Source organism: Castor canadensis, chromosome 6 (genome assembly GCF_047511655.1).
Source record: "Castor canadensis chromosome 6, mCasCan1.hap1v2, whole genome shotgun sequence".
In the NCBI taxonomy this organism is placed as follows: domain Eukaryota; kingdom Metazoa; phylum Chordata; class Mammalia; order Rodentia; family Castoridae; genus Castor; species Castor canadensis.
This window is the reverse complement of record NC_133391.1, coordinates 97,163,508-97,170,777: the sequence shown is the minus strand read 5'-3', so window position 1 is coordinate 97,170,777 and position 7,270 is coordinate 97,163,508. Positions and strand designations below refer to the sequence as shown.

Here is a 7,270-nt window from a genome sequence, read left to right as displayed (position 1 = left end):
GTACTTTGAAATTAAAAAAAAACCATGATAGCCTCAAGACAGGAAGGCCAAGAAATGGGGTGAGAAATAAATTGTCCTCACATGGTAGAATACTCTAAGATTCAAAGCCCTAGTTGTCAACATATTTTGGTAGCCCTGGATCTGTACTATACATGAATTCATATGTGATTAAGTCTTCACCAAAGGGATGCTTGGACTTCTGGGTTGGTCCTTTATTCTCCTAAGAGCTTTGGTTCATTTCATGATAGGTCAAGGAGTAATGATTGACAAAGACATCTGCATCTCTCATTTTAAAATTTATTAACATTTATAAAAATTGAAATAAAGAAGCAATATAAAGTTTATTTGGGTGTTCCTCGAATCATGAGATTGCTTATAAAACAAAATTTGGAAGTAATTTAAAAAAGTGAATCAAAGTAAAATAGTGAAAGATGAAGTCTTATAGATCAGTGTTAAAATAGTGTGTGACCTTGGCATGACTTCATCTCTCTTAATTTCCACATTTGTAAAAACACTGTACTTGCAAGATAATGCAAGCAATACAAGCAATAGATCATATTTTCATGACTTATTATAACATCATTGTGAAAATATAAAATGTGTGCTCTCTCCAGCAGCACATATACGAAAATTGGAATGATACAGAGAAGATTAATGTGGCCCCTGTGCAAGAATGACTAGCAAACTTCTAAAGTGTTTTATATTTTTGCAGGGAAAAGGAACTCTTTTACAGTGTTGGTAGGGAGTATAAATTAGTACAGCCACTGTACTAATCAGTACAGAAATCAGTATAGAAGGTCCTAAAAAAATTAAAACTATAATTACCATGTGATCCAGAAATCCCACTTCTGAGTTTATATCCAAACGAATTAATGTGAGCTTACCATAGAGATACCTGCATACCCATATTTATCACTGCACTATTTACAATAACCAAGTAATGGGATCAGCATAGGTACCCCTCAACAGATGAATGGGTAAAAAAAAATGTGTTATATATAAACAATGGAGTTTTATTCAGCCATAAAGAAGAACAAAATTATATCCTTTGTAGGAATACAGATGGAACTAGAAATCATCATCTGGTGAAATAAGTCAGACTCAGAAAGAATCACATCTTTTCCCTGACATGTGGAGTTGAGAGGAAGGGGGAAGGATGTGAAAGTAAAAGGGAGACTACTTAAGGATATGGAAGAAGATAAGGAAATAAATGAGGGTAATAGGGTAACTATGTTCAAAGTATGGTACATGGATGTATGAAAATGTCACAATAAAACCTATTACTTTGTACAATTAATATATGCTAAAAAGTATATACAAAATATAAATGTGCTTAAATTAGTAAATATTCAATTAATAAAATCTATTATTATTTCAAATAGCAGAAAATAATTAATGGTATAAGACATGCCATTGCCATTTTATTCCTGTACTATAAATGTCTTCTAAAATGTTATATGATCTTTGTGTCTTGCTCAGGTTATGCTGGAATTACTGTCAGGTTAAAATCTGAACTACTTACTATCTGTGTAACCTTGAATCAACCAAATTACTTCTCAGTGCCTCAATTTTCTAGTCTACAAAATAGGGACAATAATGCTATTCATCTCATGATGATTTTTTTATAATTCTTGTGAGGATTCAGTTAAACAGTTCTCTGTGCTGTGAATGAGGTTAATGATACTGCTTTTCATTATTATTGCTGACATTTCTCAATGCTTTATAAAATTGTTATATTTGAAAATGGGTATTCCAATTCATTACACAAAAAATTAAACATAAGACAAAAATAAATTATTTCCTCCATTAAACCTCCCGTTTCTCCTCACTTGCTGTCTCTGACTGCCCTTAGTCTTGAGGAACTGAATTTTCAGTCTCAGCTGTCACGTGTGAGCACTTCTCGTTATTGCAGTCTAATTCACATTGTCTATAATTAAATAGTTTCAATTGTGGCCTTAGGTTCACATTAGAATGACAATTTCAAACATAAAATCTTAGTCAGAGATGTCTTACAGTATTTTCATCTTCATTAATTCTGGTATTTTCTCCTTCATTTAATATATATAGGTAAGAGCTACAAATTCAAATTTGACATTCTGAAGTCTATTTTCTTTTCACAACATTACACTAATAATAAAAAGCATTATTGAATGTTGACTACATACATGAATGATGTTGAATTGTTTCTCTGCATTAGTTTATTTAATCCTAACTGCAAACCTGAAAGAGGTTGTGATATAAGGTCCAGGAAGGTGAAGTAACCTGCCAAAGGGCTCACAGATGGGAAGTGATGGAGCCAGGACTCAGATTCACTTAGGGCTGACTCAAGACTCTATACCACTAGCCACTCTGTATTGCTGTTTCATTTGTAGACTGTTTTTGCCCTTTCATAATTAAAACAGTATAATTTCTACTATTTGATAAAATGTAAGGCTTGTGACTTTTTTATTTCTATAAGGAAAAATAGCATCCTAATAATATGGTGAAAGGTTCAGGGCCATTCTTTCATGTCATGGGAGATTAGCAAGTGCCAGTAAAGAACGAGCAGTGTCACTATCTAGAAGTTGAGACCAAATAATGACCATCCGTCTGGAGTGAATGTTTGGATAAGAAGGTGGGTTTGAAAGGCCAGATAGGATGGGTAGAATCTCATGAGTGAGCTTCCTTTATTCTCTGGAAAGAGAATTTGAAACAACTTATATATTTTCCTTATTATAAATCTCTCAACATTTTTGTTCAGAATCTGAACTACATAAGAAGAATTTCCTCATCCAAATGCACTGGCATCATGCATACTACAGTGTAACAGAGTAACACTCACTTGTGTAAAAGTGACTATAAACTGAAAACTATGCATGAGGTAGGGAAATCACGGACCTTCCCCCAAAATGAGTTTGGGGATGAGATTTTTGTGGGCCTGGATGATTTGAGAAGTAACTTTAATGTAACTTAGCGGGAACCAGCCAGGAGGCTACTTCACTCATATTAAAACATCTATGTTTATAAGTCACCTTTCACTGGCGCTACTAGAGACAGGATAAAGGAACTGAAGGAAACAATTGAAACAATTGTGACAGTCCCACAGGGACAAATCTGAGAATGTTTTCCCCATCCTCTTCTGAGAACAGGAATTCCTAGCTGTGGTCCTTTCTCCAGGTAAATATTCATGAAGATAACTACAGATGGGAGTGTGGAGGAGAATAAATGCTTTGTGGCATTCCAGGAAAATTGGCTGGAAGTTGCACAAATGGAAGAGAAAACAGGAAACTGGTCTCTGCCTCCTCAGCAAATGGCACAAGAATGATGGATGCTAATGATTATAGTCATCTCCTTGACTGAAATTATGTAGAATCATACAAGAGGTATGTACAAATTGCAAGCCAAAACCCCACGTGAGCAAAAATTACTTGATATTTTTATGTCAGAATCTTCTCCCTGTTAAGATGTGCCTTTCTAATAAATGATTGGTACTTAATCTCTGTCAATCATATTTTTTCACCTCTCCCTAAGATTGTATCAAAGTTCTGACAAAGCTAATGGAAAAGTCATGGCATTGGAAAGGGGTAGGGACAGGGAATAACGTGAATATGTCTTCTGATTGTCTTCTACCAATACCAGTGTCAGCTGACATACGCATTCCAGCCCTCTTGATGTTCTATGTGTCTACTGACACATGATCACTATTTCCACCTTATTCTGGCATTATGGTTGAGTCTTCTGCTCCTTGCTATTACCTCTTAAATAAACTAGCTGGGCACAGTCATTATCTGCAGCTCTGGTTTCAGGATTAACTTACCTAAGATAAGTCTTTAAAAATGAGAATTTCAAAGCTGGGGAAGAGCCTCTGTTTAGTTACAGGATGTGTGTATGGTTTAATACTGCTCTGTTTTCATATGCTGGTGAGTGGGTTCAGCTCGACGTGACTATAGCCATTTTGAGTTGTAACTGCCATGATTGCCCCTGAGTAACCATAGCCAGTTTTTCCTGCAGAGTTTCCTAAAAAACTATAAATAGACAAAACCACTAGAATCATCTGTATTACTTTATAACTGGACCCTGGCTCTAGGGATGCACCTTTCATATTAGCATAAGATAAACCAGGTACATTCCAGCTAGGAGAAAGTCACTTTTTTCTTAACCTTATATCCATCCCTCTTTCTGACCCAAATTGTGGGGATCCACAGCTGATCTTCTTGTTACCTAGAATCACACTTGTATCAGTAAATCCCTTAATAAATTGTACTCTGTACAATCCTGGATCTATCTGCCTCTCTTTCTTTGGTCTCACAGTACCTTGGGGCTGGTCCTCATACACCAGGAATGGGTTATTTCAAAATATCTGGACTCAAGAAGACACAATTTGGAAGGGGTAGAATGAACAAATTGAGTTTATATTATATTAGTCAGTTTTGTTACCACAAAAAGACTGTGTAACGAACTATTCCAAGACTCAATGGCTTACAGCAAGCATTTATTCTTATACTCCCAAATTAGCCAGGTGATGAGTTCAGATTATTTAGGTTGCACTAACCAGGATAGTTCTGCATCATGCAATTTGTTGACTGGGCTAGGATTGGTTCTAGGAATGAGGATTTGATTTAGATCTGTTCCATAAATGTTGCTTCTGAAAACCAGACTGAAGGGGCTCATTTCTCTGGGACATGTACTTCTCAGCATGGGGTCACCAAAAAGCCAGAGCCAAGCCATACTGTGCAAGTACATCCAAGGCCCTTGCTTGCATCACATCCACTAATAGTCTATAGGTTAAAGCAAGTCACAGGGGAGTTCAACATCAGTAGTCCCAGAAAGTATACTCTGTCCACAGGGCAGAGCGAGCAGAGCAAATGACTGTCATGTATTTTAATGCTTCAGCCTTGCAAATTATGAGGCAATTAGGGAAAGAGTTATCTCTAAGGATTAATGTTTGCCCTTAGGATTTGTGTTTATACTCAGCCTTCACATGATTAATCCAATAGTTACTAAAGTGCACATTTAAAAGAAAACAGAGCGTACCAATGAATGAAAGGATAAAAAAAATGAGACACTGTGGTATATATGTGTGTATGTATATGTATATATATAATCTTGTGGTACTTCTATATATTTTTGTGTATATATAGGTATATATAGTGAAATATTAATCAGCCTTAAAAATGAAGGAGAAGGAGATCCTGCCATTTGTAACAACATAGATGAAACTGAAGGACATGATGATAAGTGAAATAAGTCTGACGCAGAAAGAAAAGTACTGCATGACCTCACTTATATGCTGGATTTTTAAAAGGCCAACTAGATAGTAGAACAGTGGTTACAAGAGAAGGAATGAGCAAGGAAATGGGGAAATGTAGGTCAAAGTGTACACAGTTGTAGTTATATAGGATGAACAAGTCTAGAGATCTAATGTATAGCATGAGAACTATAGCCAATAACATTTGTTTATTATCTACTGCCCTTATCACAAAGAATGAGAAGGAGGAGATAAATAAGCAGCAGATAAGTTAACTTTCTTTACTTTAGTACTCATTTCTCTATATGTATGTCAAGACATCATGGTGTGCATAATAGAACAGCTAGCTAGCTAGATGATAGAAAGGTAGAAAACAGATGTATCTCCAACCCAGACTGAGGGGAAATCTTTGGAGATAACTATATATCTCCAAAAGCCCAGTTAGAATAGTATTTCTGAAAATCCTGAAAGATTATTCTAGTTCAACCAAATGACTATAATTTAGGAGAAGGCATAGGATTTGAAAACCAGTCCTCCCTGGTAGAAAGGTCAGATTCTGAAATGGTGGATGGAAATTTCAGGACTGGAGGTTTGAAGCAGGCAGGAAATCAAAGCTGGGAATTTGGGGTTCTGAAGAAGGGACCTCTGGGAAGGATTAATGCTTGGCTGCTTTACTTGGACTTATAAACCAAGTCATGTTTACTGAACTGTTGCCAACGGTTTCTCTTTAGGCAGTGAGTCCCTTTTATTTTGTGTTTTCTTTCCCTCAACACTTCAGTTCAAGTTCAGTTACACAACTTTTTTGTGTTGTCAAAAGGTCATGCCTTATTCATATAGTTTCCTAATTTTCCTCTTATAAATCTTATTATTCTAAATGGGAACTAAATAACTTTTTAATGTAAACCTTCAATCTTTTTTTTATAATCCATTTGGGAAGCACAGTAAGAAAGGGAGATCCTGTTTTTATTGGAATCATGAGCTTTTTCCTTTTTGATTTAGTGAGAAACCATTTATTCTTCTGATTTAAAGCATATTTTACATGTTCTGGTTAATACATCAAGTGTATAATGTGGGAATCCCTTAAGAATGCTAAGACTGCACATGGGAAGTTCAGTTATACATTGAATTAGGATATTAGACAAACATCACTTTTAGTGTCACAATGCATACATTATATGTACTTTTTTCATTGACAGAGGACATGCCTTTCAAAAAATATTTTATTGGGTGAAACTTTCTTATTCTCACGAAAACTTGTGGTTTTTTTTAAATATAATTTATTATGCCTTTTAAAATTGTTTGATAAAAGCATTGGTACATTATAAATACCTGTAAAGAAAATATAGCTTAAAAGTCTAAGGGAAATATTATATAAGCTTCCTCTTAAACATTTTCACAAAAACCCACACAGGCACTAAGAAAGACTGACAAAAATATTTATGTCTGAACAATATATATTTTCCAACATGATTTTATCTAAATCAGACATGATTTTATCTAAATATTAAAGCTTTTCTAGAATGAACCTTTGGCTAGAACCCAGTGAGTTGGTTGGGGTTTTAACCAGGAAAAGATATTATTAGGAAGGATTCAAAGAAGCTGCATATACTTTGCACTATGTTAGGAATTGAAAGAATGTGTTTTAACTCCAACTTTTTCATCTATTACCACTCATTGCCTTCTCTGGATCTAAGTTTTTGTTAGTTGAAATTTAGTCTAGTAACTCTCAGGTCCTTTTCAGTTTTAATACTTTTTGGTATATTGAAATATTCAAAACTCCTTCTAAAATCTTGTATCAAACAACACGTGGACTCTTCAAGGACAGAGTGATATGGCAATTCTTGTAGAATATCCTCAAGGCTTCATGGGCATGGCTCTGGAGGTAGCCTCATTCTACACAAATTCACATGATGGAGCAGGAGCTGAAAGATTACTGTATTGACTATACTTGAAGCCAAAACAAATCAACTGTCTTCCTGAATTAGTTCAAGGTTAGGAGTGGCCTTATGATGGTCAAAGTTCACAGAAGAATTGCAAATAGCA

General features: G+C 35.2%; 1 non-coding gene across 1 annotated transcript; it reads left to right on the top strand.

Moving 5' to 3' along the window:
- The first annotated feature begins 601 nt into the window (after nt 1-601).
- Nucleotides 602-708, top strand: LOC141424417 (U6 spliceosomal RNA). The gene has a single exon (XR_012449353.1). It is a non-coding gene; the product is annotated as a U6 spliceosomal RNA (small nuclear RNA).
- Nucleotides 709-7,270: the final 6,562 nt, after the last annotated feature.